We start from the raw sequence: 16,960 nt of genomic DNA, 5'->3' as shown, positions 1-16,960 counted from the left end.
GCTTCTATTTTATCAGGATCAGTACTCACACCTTCTTGGGACACAATGTGACCCACATACTTCACTGAGGTTCTGCAGAACTGGCATTTGTCAATTGAAAGCTTCAGACCATAATCCTCCAACCTATCAAGCACTTTAAGAAGTCTTTCTTCATGCTCCTCTAAGGTTCTTCCAAACACAATCAGGTCATCCAAATAAACTAACACTTGCAGTAAATTCATGTCTCCCACAACTTTCTCCATGAGACGTTGAAAGGTGGCAGGTGCTCCAGAAATCCCTTGGGGCATGCGTTCAAACTCATAAAACCCTAATGGGCAGATGAAGGCTGTCTTCTCCTTATCTTCTTCTCCCAGAGGGATCTGGTAGTATCCACTTCGAAGATCCAACACAGAGAACCACTGGCTTCCCAGCAAACAGTCTAAGGCGTCTTGCACTCGAGGCATAGTGTACTGGTCGACCACAGTACGGCTGTTTAGGGTGCGGTAGTCAATACACATCCGGATTTTCCCATTCTTTTTGCGGACTACCACAATGGGTGAGGCGTATGGGCTGCGGGACTCTGTAATGATGCCATTCGCAGCCAGCTCCTGAAGATGATGTCGCACATCTTCCATCTCAGAGAGAGCAATCTTCCTAGATCTCTCCCTGAAAGGTCGAGAGTCATGTAGTCTGATATTGTGCTCTACTCCTTTTGCACATCCCACATCCCACTCATGCAGTGAGAACACCTTGGATCTTTCACAAAGTTTCTTCCTCAGGCGATCTTTCCAGTCCTCGGACACTGGTGAATCTCCAAAGTCAAACTTTGCTGGGTCTATTGCCGAAACTGGAGTTTCATACTGGGGTTTTACAATCGACTCAGGCTCAAAGAGGTCTGCTATCTTTTGTCCTTGCTTCACAAAAATATCACGACTCGTTTCATTAGCAATCAATATAGTCACCCTTTCCTGGGCTTCAGCAGGTAGGGTTATGACTCCACTGGGGACCAGCACTCCTTCAGGGAGCTCTCCTCCCATCGGCTGCTCTATCATTGCTAACGTCCCTTTACTGCCTTTCAGACAGGTACTCATGACAAGCACTTCTTGCTCCGTCCTTGCAGGCACTACTAAGGGGGTTGTGCCCGCGTACTTCAGTGCCCCAAGTGGTAGCTCAGATGTGTCCCTTTTAGCGCTCTCAATTTTCCTATAGGCTTCAGCACAAAGCGTATGGATCATCAGGGTATTCAGGTACTGGTCCCCAGCCCGCCTTCTGCAGTAATCCGCGAGTACCTTGAAGAGACTGGAGTTGGTCCCTATCAGCACAGACACATCAGAAGTCCCTTTAGGGTCAGGGCATATTAAGGCAGCTGTGTCTACCTCTTCTCTTACCCCAGCAACCTCCTCTGGGAATTCCAGGTGCACTATGACATACCCTTGATAGGGGTATTCATCCATGCTGAGGCCACATAGGCCAAGGCCAGTCAGTGGCTGTATAGGCAGGTGCCTAAGCATCTGTTGGTAGAATGACTGAAATATAATAGTCACTTGAGATCCAGTGTCAAGCACTGCTTTACACTCCACCCCTTCGATCCTCACCATGACCTCTGCTCGAGGCCCTATCAGTCCTGCAGGGATCCCAGCTGGACAGTCTTTTCTGGGGGAATCTTCAAATCCTGCAGACCTGGGGGGTCCCCGTCCCCAGACCCTCTGGCAGCTACCGGATCTCTCCCAACTGATCCTCAGCTTTCCATACACTAAGGAGGGGTTTTCTTCATTACGGCACTTGGCAGCACTGTGTCCATCCTGACCACATCGGTAGCAGAAGAATTGACCTTTCCCCCTTCGCCTGGGGGGGATGGTGGCTCTAAGTGCGGGCTTCTCAATCGCCACAGTTTGAGGCTTCTTATTCCTAGAAGTCTTAACTCGGTCAACGGTACTTTGCAGCTCAGCTATCCGTTCCGTCAGGACCTGCATTTGTTGGGCAAGTTCCTCTCTGGTGCTCACCATCAGTACACTGGCCATTTGCAGTGGTGTTGTGCTGGCTGGCTCCGATGTTTGGGCTTCCCAAAACTCACTGGCAGCCTGCCTTTCTTCCTCCTCTCGGACCTCTTTTATCAGCTGGGAGTAACTTGGGGGATGTTCCCGTCGTTCTCTTAGCCGGAGATGAAGTAGAATCGGGTTCTGATACTGAGTTCCTCTTACAATTTGAGCCAGTCTGGTCTGATCCATCTGCTCAGCAGTCACTGCTCCCCTCATGACAGCTCTCTGAAGCAGTCTCTCCAGTCTCTGTATGTAGGCTGAAGCCTTCTCGCCCTTTTGTTGTCGGGAATTAAGGAACTTACAGTAGCTGTCTTCAGGGCCCTCTACGCTCCCAAAGTTGTGTTCAAGGGCCTCTAGGCAGTCCTTCACACTGACTCCAGGGTCAATGAGCTTCAGGGTGCGAATCACATCTAATGCTGGGCCGCCAAGGCTCTCTATAAGGCATCTTCGCTTTTCTGCATCTGGTACAGCCCACTCTTGCAGCATTTCAGTGGTATGCTCTAACCAGGGTTCAAACTCCTCCTCCCCAGCAAATAATCTTAACTTACGACAAGAGTCTGACTCAGCATGGGGAAGCACAACCTTTTCCAATATTTGCCCCAGAGCTTTTGTCCAATCATCAGCCGAGGCTGCAGCCTCTGAGCTAGAAGCTGCTGAGCCAGGGCCCAACAAACCTGACATATTAGCCATTATACAAACAGTAATTTCCTCAAAATATAAGCACAAACAAAAAAAAATATAAATTGTTTCCCAATGTAGTGGATCACTCAACAGGTGCTTGCGAGGGGTACTGACCCAGGCGATCCCGGACGAGCCCCCAAAAATGTAACCCTTCTGCCCGTCAGAGTTGGCAGCAACAAGGGCCGGGTTCAATATCTAGGGGTTCCATTCCAATAACACAATGCAAACCGGCTCGAGCCCCCACCCAGTGACCTGGGACCAATATATACCACCCCCGCTGGGCGCCTCCAAGAGGCAATACTTCCCCTCTCGCAAGCACATAGTCTGAGTGTAGCAAAAGTCTTTTAATAACAGAGAGAAACAATGTGGCATTATGTTGGGGAAACACCACCAACAGGATTCATAACACAACCCATGAGCAAAAACAACCCCACCCCAGGCAAATTGGGGCATGCCCTTTTCCCTTTGGTTCTTGAGTCCAGCAACCCCAAATCACCCAAAGTCCCAAAAGTCCAATGCCCCAAAAGTCTCTGTCCCTGGTCAGGGCAGCCCCAGAGTTCGAAAGTTTATCGGCGGAGCTTTACCTCCCAATCTGGGTGGAAATGGGACAGGGGTAAGAGGCACCTTACGTGATCTGAAGCTGACCGCCCCATAGCTCCATAGCGGCGCTCCGCTCCGCCAGCCGCCCCACGAACTCCTTCGCTCAGCTGCGCTCCGCTCCGCCAGCCGCCCCACGAACTCCTTCACTCAGCTGCGCTCCGCTCCGCCAGCCGCCCCACGAACTCCTTCACTCAGCTCCACGGCCCACAAGCAGCTCCTGCCATCCACACACTGCTCCGCGTCGAACTGCTTCACCAGCCGTCCCGCAAATTGCTCCACAATATATCTTCAGGCTCCCCCACTACTTAACACAACACTCAGTGATTTCAGCTCTTAGGTGAATTCAGCTTATAGTAGGGGAGCCCCAGTGCTGGTGCACTGTCAGCCCAAAGTGAGCTCAGCAGCCTATAACTAGACTTCTAATGAAATCAAAATTAGCTCTGATATTCCACAGTGGAGAGAGGAGGAAGTGCAATCAGCATGTAAGGCCCTCACCAAGGGGCCCATGCCACCAAGTATTAATACTTGTCCCCAGCCTCTCTCCATTCACACAGTTTTGGAACCCATGACCCTTGCCTAGCGAGTGCTACTTAGTTGATGGTGAATCCCTCCATCATAACAAAAGGCCACGTACAGTTCCAAGCACAGTTCCCATAATCAGGGTAATAGCAATTTATTCTTCCTGCCCCAATAACAGACACACTGGGGATCCCACAGCAGCCAAAGTGACCATTTGGGCAGCTATGGTCTCATTCTAGGCGTGGTGGGTGTGCCTATGCAAATGAGATCGGCCCCTGAAGTTCTTTTCCACAACTTGCCACACCTCACCACCAGATGTCAGGGTGGAGCTCATCCTGACACTGCTTACAAATGTAATCCTTACTACTTATAATGTCAAGAAAGGGCAAAAATCCTTCTGCAGTTGGGAGTTTTACCACGAAAAGTCTTAGACTACAATTATAAAACGTTGCCTTTAAATCCAAGTGCAGCTGGAGTGTACTTTTTCCTGTTTGATCAATTTTTGAATTAACTTTCTTTCCTTCCCTCCCCCTTTCTGTACAAAGATGACAGAATATAAAGTTAATTCTAGCTCGGTGGGAATCTGCTTAATGCCATCCTGTATTCATGGATTCAAGTGTATTCCCACTGTATAGGTTAATTCAGATTAGCTCAACAGTTCCAGACACTGATGTTCACAAGTAGGCAAATCTAATTCAGATAGCATGGTGCAGTTCTATTAGTGCAACTAGTCAAGCATTCAATAACCCCCAGTTTAAAAAAAAAAAGGCAAAAAAAGCCTGTGGTTAAAAAATGCCTAGAAACCAAGCATTGTTTTTTCAGTGTAGATTCAAAATGTACAAAACCCATATTCGCTTTCTCACCTATTTCTCCCTCTTCTGGTACATGCACCTGCAAGTTACATGGGAAAATGAAACACACCTGGAACTCTTGTTATATAACAATAGGATCTGGGGGAGGTGAATGAAATTGTGGGTATTTTTTACTTTACAGCCAGTATGGGGAAGATTTTGGAATACAAGCCCCCATTGAAAGTCACTAGGACTGTGCCTCTAAATCACAGATGGTCCTCTTAAAATTAAGATGGAGAATTAAAATACTGCAGATTTGTTCATATTAGTCTCTGATGCAGTCTCTGATGCAGTTTGATGCTTTGTGCATGCTTGTAGGGCAATTAGGCTTGAATAGATATCATGGCAAAGTAATTTTTATATTAACTCTTGACTGCCCGCATCGAGGGCACACAGCACAGATTTCTATCCCAGACTTCCTTCAGATTATGGTTTGGGCCCTGCATGATGGTTAGTGGGCTACATCCTGAACAGCTAGTGGACAAGATCATACTGCAGTGTGAAAGTACTGGCTAGAACCAGGAAAGAAGAGGTTAAATACTTTTCTTCATTTGTTACATTAACTTTTAAAAATGTTTTTTAAAGCTTCCTGGCACTTAGTGACCCTAGTTGCACTCTGGAGTTCGCTGGGGCGGGCTGGCACATGTGGGGCAGGGTGGGTAATCAGGAGTTCCTGCTAGCCTGCAAACACAAATCAGTGCAGGCTGAAGCTGTTCTAACTTGTGCTGTGTGCCCTCTTTGTGTGGAATCCCCCTGCCTTTGTAGGGAAAATGGATGGAAGCAAAGTTTCCTGAAGAAGATGTGCTCTCAAAGTCTGCCCTCTGCCTCCTCCATAGGAGAGCACCTTGACCTCTTACCTGATAGGAGACTTCAGAGTTGAAACCCATAGTTTCCTCTCCTTTGAGTGGCTTATTTCCACCTGGGGGAGTCCCTGTGATAATTGGGCCTACAAATTTACCCTCATGATATAACTCAAGGAGTGTGTTAAAATCATGCCTGGTAAACAAGAAAATGTGAGTCCAGAAATTAATGAGCCAAAAGGGACGTGTCGGATATTAGGGCCAGTTGGTGAATCAGATAGTGAGGGGATGGGGTATTCCACCCATCGCTCCCTTTTTGGGTCCTTAAAGAAAGAGACTTTACTGGAGGTGGTGGGGAATACTGAAACAGATGGAGTATGCTGGAGTGAGCTTCACTATCATGGCTGCCACCCTCACCTTTCCTGGGATGCCGGGCCTGCCGCCTCCTGATTGTGAGGGGTGTCATGACCAGAGTGGGCTGGTTAGAGTGACCCAGATGACATCACCACCCCTAGTGGCTCCAGCTGAATCCCAGACACTGCCTGAGCTGAAATGGGATTGGACTTTAGCAACAGCTCAAGCCCATCTCAACTAACTTCTCTCTTCCCCAAAAGGACGGTTATTGCTATCTTTGATGCCATCTAAGAGATGTTAGACAAGGGGGCTTTTCCTTCTAAAACTCTCTCCAGCTAAAGGGAAAGGGAACAAGGGAAGCTGTTAAAATGAAAGCCTTATTTAATACTTTATATTTCAAATGCTTTAACTCATTTCCCTCCTTTCCTGTATCTTTACTGAAAGGTTAAAAGGATTTTTAATGGTGTGTTTGTCATGGTACTAAGTAGGCAGAGGTCTTTCTATACCAAACCCCAAAACTTGCTTGTTGGACAGTAACTGGATTATGTGAATATCTTTGATCCATTTATTCCATTTAAATGAATACAACAGCCAATAGGGCCTACAGCTGTTTGAGTCCAGTGTAGGTTAACCCCTGCATGAAGCTTCAATGACTTCCACAGAACTTTGTGGAGGAGCAAGATTTGTTAGCAAGGATATTCTTCAAGGATTGGGGCCTATGCTTCTCTGGCTACATATGGAGATATGAGTTATCGGAGCATACTGCAGTTTTTCCTTTGAACTCTTCTGCAAATGTTAGTTGGGTTAAAAACAAAGTGAATGCAACTTCATATGCTGCTTTTGTTACTCTTCCACTAAAAAAGGACTAATTGACTTGACTTATAAACAAAATTTGGCCGACACTGCAAAACAAATTCTGCCTGCGGATGCATGCACATATCTTCGAATCAAGTCAGCCACATGCATGCATCTGAGGGCAAAATTTTCCCTTCAGGGACCTTGGCGCTATATAACTTGGAAAATCAACCCTTGTGCAGGCACACAAAGGAATTACAGGGGATTTTTCCAAGAGAACAGAGATGCATCCTCCTGTTGTCAGTAGAGGAGGGTGGAAAGAGGTGGAAAGGCGCAAAATCCAGAGGTGGAATGTCAGCTACAGCATTTTATTCTAGCAGCGAGTGTAAATGGTTGTAATTTCCTCTAACTAGGAGCTGTGACTTGTACAGAGCTGGAGCCAAGTAGGATTTGGCCCTTGGAGATTTACATTTTGATGCTTCTATTAATACAATTTGACCTGGAATGATGAGAAATATGAAATAGTATCTGTCCAGTTTAAATATATTATTCAAAATCTCATGGAGTTCATTATGAATTTGCATAGTAATATTTCTATGGCATGTTTTCCCAACTTAGGCTAAAGCTTGTCTGTGCAGAACTTTCTTGGGAGGTAGTTCAAGACCATGGAACAAACTCCTACAAGATCTAAGAGCTCCCACAAATCTTATCACCTTCCTCTCCAAGTGCAGGGTCCACTTCTTCAACTAACGGTTGCTAATATACATAGTATAGGTAATATAGGACACTACAGTCTCCAAATGATTTCCCCTGATGTGATGAAGAGAAGCACCCTTGATAGGTACTAGTCACATGACTTAGTGCACTTCTGCGGTGCTCTAAAACCACAGTGCTGGAGGCTGTACAAGAACCTGAATAGAACAGGGTTAAATTCCGCTCTGACTCAAATTCTGTACTACCCAAATGAAAATCTGCACAAGGTTTGGTCATCAATTGCTTCTAATAAAGGAAACTAATATAAAAATGCCGACTCTGATAATGTGATGGGGTCCTGGTCCATGAATAGGACTCTGAGGCACTATAGTAATACAAATATTATATATTAATGATAATGACTCATTGGAGAATAAGCCTGACTCATACCACTGTAAACGTCACTTCTTTGTGTGCAGATATCTTAGAATTTGTCCAAACTATGCCCCTCTGACCTCTAACATCAAAGTGGTTGCGTAGGGATTTAAGCCAATGCAGAACTTGTACCAACATATATAAGATCTGCTCTCCTCATGTGCCAAGCCAAAGGCATAGAAGGGGGGTGTTTGCTGCCCCCTTTCAATTCCTTCTCACCACCTGTGGTGAGAGCTGGAGTACTTGCTGCTCTTTAGCTTCAGTTCGCCCGCTTTTTAAACATTTGTATGGTGTGTACTTGTAAATACAGTAGTTAGTTTAGTTTCTCTAATTTCAAGAGACTAGGGGATTTAGGAAGAAAAAAAATCACCAGGGTTTTAGCAGGGTGCCATGAGCAGCACCGTTATCCCAGTCACAGCTAGACACAAAAGCTGCTTAATTTGTCTTTGGGAAGGGCATGTGAGGGACAAGTGTTCTATTTGTACCTCCTTCCCTACCATAACTAAGAAATTGAAGGATTTCCACCTCAAAGTCCTCCTTATGGAGGAGACGATGCATCCCTCTTTTGAATTGGATTCCAATAATGAGAGGACTGATTCTGTGTCAACAAGGAGTGTCTCTCTGACTGCTCCAGCTTCTAAGCACAAATCCGGGGGAAACACCATTCTTCATCCTCCCCAGCAGCCTCCTCAAAGTGCTCATCCAACTCTGACAGGCAATGGAAATCCTGATCTTTGCTTTGATAAGAAAGCTTCCAGAAAGTCCTCCCGTGCTGAGTCAAGGTCTAGTCCCAGACATAGGTGCTCAAGTGTCTCCTGCCACTATCCCCTCCCTAGAAACTGGAGATTGATGTGCTGTCCTTGATTTGCACAGTGCTTATTTTTATGTGGCAATACATCCTGACTACAGGGAGTGTCTTCGGTTCATAGCTGGCAACAACTACTACCAGTACATGATGCTTCCCTTTGGGTTACTGTCGGCTCCAAGGGTATTCACCAAATGCATGGTGGTATTAGCATGGTGGTGCTGTCTTGAATCCAAATATTTTCTTACCTGGATGATTGGCTAGTTCATGGAAGATCAAGCACTCAATTCCAAAACAGCAATCTTGTTGCCAGACAGCTGTTCTCTCATCTGGGCCTGAAACGAAATGTAGACAAATTAAAGTTACAATCAGTGCAAAAGATGCAGATGTCAGTGCCACAACCACCCTGGTGGACTGAAACCTGTGGATAGGGAGGTACATGATCTCTCTATCTGAAAGCCTCAAGTCCAATCCATGGACAACAACTCATTCCTGTCTACAACTACTGGTTACATGGCCCCATGCATGTACATGACTACATGCCAGACTTCACCTCCTCTGTCTGTGGGCCTGGCCCTAGATGGAAGATGAAATTGACTGAACAGGCATTCACTCGACATGCTGATTTGCATATCTGGCCATGACAATATTGGTTCATGGAACCTAAATTGGCTCTCCATCTGGTCACCTATAATTTTACCCCTAGTTGAGACTCTCCTGTCTCAAAACCACAGCAAGTCTCTGCATCCCAACCTCCAAACTCTCCACCTCGCTGCACGGAAGATCTCTGGTTGCATACTCACAATGATTATGCTCCCGTGATGGTCAAGCCATCATGGTAAACAGCAGAACGGATCCATCAGACCAACGTATGCAGCGAAATGGAAGAAGTTTTTGGTCTGGGTGGAATCTCACCAGTTATCCCCAAATCACACCGAAGTTTGACACATACTGGACTACCTATTGCATCTGAAATCCTCCGTCTTTCATTTAGTTCTTTGAGAGTCCACTTGGCTTCCATCTCTGCAGTACATCCACCAGTGGATGGTTTTTCTATCTTTTTTCACCTCTGATCTCCAAATTGCTAAACGGCTTCACTGATGTCTACCCTCCTCTGTCTGATCTGGTACCTTCATGGATCTAAGTTTTACCCTATCCTGGTTAATGGGTTCCCCCTTAGAATCTCTGGCAACAACTTCTCTGCCACTACTAACTAAGAAGACTGCACTCTTAGTCACAATCACTTCTGCAAGTAGAGTTTCATGACTTCAGGCTCTTCTAATGGACCCTTCTTTTACAGTCTCCATAAAGACATTTCTTTCAGATGGTACCCTAAGTTTATGCCAAAGTTAGTGTCAGCTTTCCACCTGAATCAAACCATCCACCTTCCTGTAGTTTTCCCAAAGCCCCACTCTTCCAAAGCTGAAAATAACTCCACACCTTAGATGTTCACAGAGCTTTCCCTGGGCTGCACAAAGTCCTTCAGAGCCTCTCCCAGACTATGCTGAGAGAATCAAAGGTCAACCACGAACAGCTCAGTACATTTCATATTGGATTTCTGACTGCATTAAGCTGTGCTATGACCTTGCTAAAGTCTCTCCTTCCCCAAGGATAACAGCTCACTCCATCAGGGCTCAGTCCACTTCATCCGTTTTCCTGAGCACTAGCCCTGTAGTGGTTATCTGCAAAGCATCAACGTAGTCGTCTGAACACACCTTTTGCAGATATTACTCCATTACTCAAGCCTCCCGCGATGGTGCCAACTTTGGCAAGTCCATGTTAGTCTTGTCTCAACCTGAAGTCCTATCATCTGTAAGGAAACTGCTGGTGAGGCACCTTCTGTGGAATGTATATGTGCACAATCACTTGAAGGAGAAAAAATGGTTACTTACCTGTACAGTAACTGTTGTTCTTTGTGATGTGTGATGCACGCATACATTCCATGACCCTTCCTTCTTCCCCGCTATTTTGGACGTTAGCTAGACATTGGTGCGAAGGAACGAAGAGGGAGGCAGCGGCCTCATTGCTTTTATGCCTCTGGATCAGTGCATGAGGCATCCTGGGCCGCATGTGCTGCCTAGTGGTATTTCTGGCAAAAGTCTCTGACTTGAGTGCCGTGGGACTGCATATGCCTACAGTAGCATGTATATGTGCCAGCATGAGGCACCTGGAATGCCTATGCACAAAAGGTGATTGAAGAGCAGAGTGGCAACCTCACTTCTGATTCTCCTTGATTTTTGTTAGCATTAGGATCTTGACTCAAACCGTCTTAAGGAAGGCTTTTTTTTGGCTTTTAATAATTCTCCACCTTCGTGTCTTGGAGTCAAGAGCGCTCTTGTAATAAAGTAAATTGAGAGAGAGAATGAGAAAAAATCAAATTGATTTCTCAGATGTAGGGCTAAATCCCTCCCGTGTTTAATTATTCCTCTGATAATAAAACTGCCACTGTGTTTTTCTTCGAATTTTCTTTGAATGAAGATGGCTTTATTGAGATGGTTCATACAAAATCATGCCCCCAGTTCTCAGTTTACCTTGGAGACTTGGTTAATCACTGGAGCATTCTAGCTGCCTGTGCAGCAAAGCTATAAGCTGATTAGAGAGAGTGCAGAAAATTAATGTTCTTTTAAAGTTCTGAATTGAGATAAGGGCATCCTGAAGATATACTATGATGTGATGTTCTTTTCTGGCCCTATCAAGTCGATGCTGTATCTGCGTCTTCTATACTCAGCCCTGATGTAATCATGCCCTGCTTGGAATGAAATTTGAGCTGTTGACTCAGTTTTACACAAAATTATTTAGTATTTATTTCCTAGAAACAACCATCATTTCAAGCAAAAAAAAAAAAAAAAAGAAGAGGTGGTTGATTTGATCAGATTTTAGCAGAGTACCTTTTGTTATTCCCAGGCAAAAGTCTTCATAAAATTGAAGTTAAGCATGTTAATATAAAGAAAAGGAGTACTAGTGGCACCTTAGAGACTAACCAATTTATTTGAGCACAAGCTTTCGTGAGCTACAGCTCACTTCATCGGATGCATCTGATGAAGTGAGCTGTAGCTCACGGAAGCTTATGCTCAAATAAATTGGTTAGTCTCTAAGGTGCCACTAGTACTCCTTTCCTTTTTCTTTCTGCGAATACAGACTAACATGGCTGCTACTCTGAAGCATGTTAATATGTATCAATAAGTTAAGGGCTTTTAAAGTCTGGCTGCTTAGACTTTAGAAAGTGATGGAATTCATGAGCCAGTCCCCTTAGTATAATTTTCTGTTTGTATTACAGTAGTACTAAGCTGTTCTGCAGTGCAGACTACAGGGATGTGAATTGCAGGCTAGACTGCAGAGCTACATTAACACAGACTAGGTATCTTTTAGTTTGCGCCAGCAGTGTCCACGTGGGGCAGTTAGAGCACAACAGATGTGTTCTCCATTCACACCCTCTATAGTCCGCACTGCAGCACCGTGTAGACAAGCCCAGAGAGACCCTAGCTGAGCTGGGTAGGCCCCACTGTGCTAGGTGATGTACAAAGAGTTAGACAGGTCCTGACAAGAGAGTGTGCAATCTAAATGGACAAAATAAAGCTTGAAAGGGAAACGGAGGCAAAGTGACACACAAGGTCTCACAGTGTCACAGTGGCAAAGTCTCACAGTGGCAAACTGGAAATAGAAGCCAGGCCTCCTGAACTGTAGTCCAATCCCATCCCCTAGACCATGCTCTATATTTTCCTGCCTGTTTCATGTTATCTCCAAAGGGATCTTAATAAAGGGGACTGGAAGAATGCAGCATTCTGTCCTAAAACAAGATACTGCAGGACTCTCAAAAGGTGACAGAATAACAAAAGGTGTCAATGTGAATCATGTGATATTAAGAGAGAATTGATATGGTTGAGGGGCAGTCTTTTATTCCTTGCACTGTGCTATAGGGTGATTGCTCAGGCCATAAAGGAGATACAGGATTACGTTGGGGTGTCCACCCCACACAAAGCAGAGTAGATTAAATTAGATCCATTAACCGTATAGGCTGCACCTGCAGGAGAGCCAGGGCTCAGTGAAGCCTAATGGAAGATGAAATTCAGCTGAGAGAGGAGCAGGTTGGGCCTGTATAAAGGGATGAAGCTGCTAGCAGATAGGGGTTATAGGGGAAGTAGTCTTTCCCTGAGAGAAGGATTGCTTGTTTGAGGCTGTAGAGTGTGGTGAGAAGTAGTCTCTTCCTGGGAGGAGAGAGTTGGGGCTGGTAAACCTTGGTGGGCAGAAGCTAGAAAAGGGGAGTAGGAAGAGTCCAGGGAAATAGCAATAGCATCTGGGAGCATGCAGACCATAGTTGCTGGGCATAGGGTCCCTGGGCTGGAAACTAGAGCAGTGGGCGGGCCTGGGTTTGCCTGCCAGCCACTGTGCAAGTAGCACAGGCCTGGGCTGGGTGCAGAAGACTGTCTGGAACAGCATGAGGACAGCTGATCCAGTGGGACTTTGATACCCTGGAAGGGGAGGACTGCACAGTGACTTGGATGGAGGGCTGAGACATGAAAAAGAAGCACTGTGGGTCCTGGAGAGTGAGATGGGGCTGTAGTGTGAGCAATTGGTGGAAGGGGGGCATCAGACCTGAAAGGATCTAATCCTCAGACACCACCACGAGGAGGTGCCCCAATAGTGCGTGAACCCTGCTCCAAGGATTAATACTAAAGTAAGAATTTTCCAGAACAGCCTGATATAGTGTAAGGGGTTGCTGATAACAATTCCAGTGAGGGTCCTTCCATTGTGTCCTGCTTAAAAAAAAAAAAACAAGGTCAGCCTAATTAAACATCAGAAGCAACAGTGGGTCCCAGGAAGTATTTGAACTAGTATTTGGCATCAGAAGAGTTTTATATATTTTTCAGCTATAAGAAACACAAATAAGCCGTTAGGGATACCTAGTCTGAATGAAGTTTTTTAATAGTGGCTACAATTATGATCAGCAATGTATGAGCCTCTAAAATTGAGGTGAGGTTTGGTTTAGAGCAGGGATCTCAAACTCAAATTACCACAAGGGCTACCTGAGGACCTGTACATTGACCCAAGGACTGCATCACTGAAACCTTTTCATACGGCGATACAAAAGTATAGTCAAAAATGAAGAAAATAAAGAGTAATATAGTATGCTATTAAAAGTCAATGTATTAACTTTTTAAAAACTGTAATGCGAAGAGGGGTTTTAATAAAATATAAACACTCGGTAATGCACCTCACTCAAATGACAAAACACGTATTTACTTTTAGAATTACTTTGGTTAAAGCCTCCCCCTCTGCCTCCGCCTCCACTCCACCCCTTCCACGAGGCCCTGCCCCTGCCCTGACTCGCCCCAGCCCCACCTCTTCTCCACCTCCTTCCCTGAGTGTGCCATGTCCCCACTCCTCCCCCCTCCCTCCTGGAAAGTCCTAAGTGCCACCAAACAGCTGTTTGGTGTCGGGAAGCGCTGGAGGCTGGGGGAAGAGTGGGGATATGGTGCGCTTGGGAGGGGGAGGAGAGGGGGCGGGGGGTGAAGGGAGCTTGGCTGCCAGTTGAATTGGCGCCTACGGTGGGCTGCAGGAAATAACTCCGTGGGCTGCATGTTTGAGACCCCTGGTTTAGAGGAACTAGGAGAACTTGACTGGAGAGCACCTAAGCTTTTCATTCAAGGTGGAAACGGTTCTGTGCTTTCATACCCTCTCCCTCAGTCCTTTCCTGCAAACTCCAGCCAGTCTGTGACCCTCTTAGCATGATGTCCTTTATTACTTATTTCCATGATGCCTACTGCTGTAGTGATTCCTCATGGTCCTCTCTTCCTCTGGCTGTCCCTGATAAGCCATCCTGCCTTTTCTCCATTCTCCTTGAAAAGTTTGATATTCATAGGCTGGGACAGCCTGATACCATACAACCTCTCACCCATCCTTTTCTTCCCCAATACTATTTATTAGTGTTGCCCCTTGTCCTGACAGGAGTCCAGTTTTGAAAGTCCAGCACTGTTACTCTGCTGAGCAGTAGCAGAATTCTGAAACGTTGCAGGCTGGCTTCTGAGCAGAGGAGACAGCAGTGATGTGGGGGTGTGGGTATGTTGTTAGTGTAGCTCATTCTTTCACACACATGCCTCGGTCTTGGAACAGGGGTGGTCAAACAACATGGAGACAAATCCTTTTTTCAGGAACTTCAGCCCAACACTAATGCCCAGTTCCCAGGAAGCTGCCCGCCTCAAAAATGGGCTCCACCCTGGTTTCTGATGAGAGAACAAACTCATGCTGCTTGTACAGCTGTCTCTCTAGGGACCACTACTAGAACACAACATCATGCATATCAAAAGCCAGCACAGCATGTCTTCTCAAGACTGACCATTTGTTCACACGCTAAGGATTATGGAAGACTATAACAATGCCACCTGGTGATACCTGCCATAACAGCTCAGGTAAACTACTAAGTTGTAGGACGTACCACTACTATGGTGGCTTACGTTCTTGCACATTACCTTAGTACCTGCACCAAAGCCACTGCAATGGAGATCGCTTTGCTGCAGCTATGTTGGCAAAGCAACTTTTCAAAGCAGGATTAGTGGTAACAACTGTTTACAGCACCAAGGAAGAAGGGGATTGTTTAGGAGAGTAGAAGAGATATAAAGGGGATAATAGGAAAAGGAAAATAGTTCTTCTTGACATAAATGCCTGCTGGAATTTCTCCAGGAGTCATGCAGCCTTAATTCATGTGATCTGAGTGTGTCAGGCTGCCGCACTCTTCTGGACCAGGGTGATGGAAAGCATTCACTTTGCATTCAATTCACATTTAATACCTAGTGTATCAAATGGAAATCTGGGAAACTCATCACACCCGTTCATGCTCTTGACACACACAAAAAATGACTTGTTAGAGCTACTTTGTCAGCCACATAGCTAATATTAACAACACACAAAAAGCCAATGAGACACCTTATAACTAAATACATCTGAGTGATTATGGTAGCCCTCTAAGCTTGAAGAGCCTGAACTCCCACTAAACTTAGCACAACTTACAGTATGGGCCCCCAGGTATGTATAGTGTGTTGCTGGTGGTTTTACCATCCCCTAGAGGATATGGCAGCGGTAATTTAGTGATACGGCATATGATCTTATTTTGAATGTGGGTTGGCAGGCTAAAGAACCACCTAATCACATGCATGGTCACTGAATTTGACTACTTGTGTGATTGGGCCCACACATTGTATTAGCCTATTGCTTCTCTTTCATGTCCCTGCCTACATGATTGGTTTTCACCTCTCCATCTCTTTAGCAGTGCAGTATGCAGGATATGCTCTTGCGTATATAATCCTTTATTGCCTCATCGATTATTTGCAGTGTGGGTGAAGTGGTATAACAAGCTGCATCTCTGTTCTCAGCAGCCCTGAGAGTATAGCATAGTGCTTGCCCGATACATAATGTCCCGAAAGCTACTCTTGGGGTGATCCACCTCTGCACTATTCCTGTGTGAGGCTTTGCCTTAAGGGTGGAGTCAAGCAATTTGAAGCTGAACTGGGCTCCAAAAGTCCATCACTTGCCAGAACAGGTGAGATTGCTGGTAAGTGGTACAAGGAGTCCCAGCAGAGATGCAGTTATAATTACTGGCCCCCACATTCTAATAAATATATTGAGTGAATTCATTTGATAACTTATCGGCAACAAATTTGATCAACTCTATACTTGACTCAGGATTACTATTTGGTTTAACACACCTGCTTAATAATAAACTGATGTGGAATACCCCTCTCTAAGGCCAGCAATATACCATGAAACAATCAGACAGCAGGGATAGCTCTAGGGATCTAACACATTGTGATATCCCCTCCACGAGTGGTTTCCTTTTAAAATCACCGTTTAGTATTTACTAGTCCAGGGACAATTGAACTGGAAGCAATCCTACAAAGTACTGATTTTTGTCTTCCTTATTCTTTAGGGGACAGTAATAGCTCTGCAGCTGGGGTGCTTAGGGTACTGTTTACTCGACGGGGATTGGGGGAGTGTTTTTTTCTCCAGTTCAGTTTACTTTCATTCCAGTTCAGAGCTGTTTATTTATTACAGATTACTTTGTGCAGTTACAGGATCCATGTGCAGCATCTTTTGGGTCATGCTGTGTAGCACACTTCCAATAGGAGGCATTAGTGGGACTTCATGGAACAGCCACAGCAGAGGAATGAGGGGTAATTTCACCACTGCCTTGAATGAATGAACTGGAGAAGACGCACTACTAGTTTCCCATCTTTCACCCAGATGAAGAAAAGAGCCCATCATATCTAGCCCTGGTACTTAGTAGCATATGTCTTTGTTAATTACAATTGCCTACCTCACGGAGCTGTGATGAGGATTTGCTAATCTTTCTGTGAAGTGCTGTGCAAACGTAAAGTGCTGTAGCATGGATAGGTAATATAAATACTTTAAGAATAC

At 45.4% G+C, this 16,960-nt stretch overlaps 1 protein-coding gene across 1 annotated transcript in view; it reads left to right on the top strand.

The window, feature by feature from the left end:
• The window catches only part of LOC311525888 (uncharacterized protein), a 253,634-nt gene extending 236,926 nt beyond the window's left edge, over positions 1-16,708 (top strand). Inside the window, exon 7 of the transcript XR_014712883.1 lies at positions 16,612-16,708. The gene's annotated coding sequence lies outside the window, so the exon portion shown is untranslated. The remainder of the gene's footprint in view (positions 1-16,611) is intronic.
• Positions 16,709-16,960: the final 252 nt, after the last annotated feature.

Source organism: Lepidochelys olivacea, assembly GCF_965140295.1.
Source record: "Lepidochelys olivacea isolate rLepOli2 genome assembly, chromosome: 9".
NCBI lineage: Eukaryota > Metazoa > Chordata > Testudines > Cheloniidae > Lepidochelys > Lepidochelys olivacea.
Note: the sequence above shows the minus strand (reverse complement) of the source record. Positions and strands in the feature narration are given on the sequence as shown.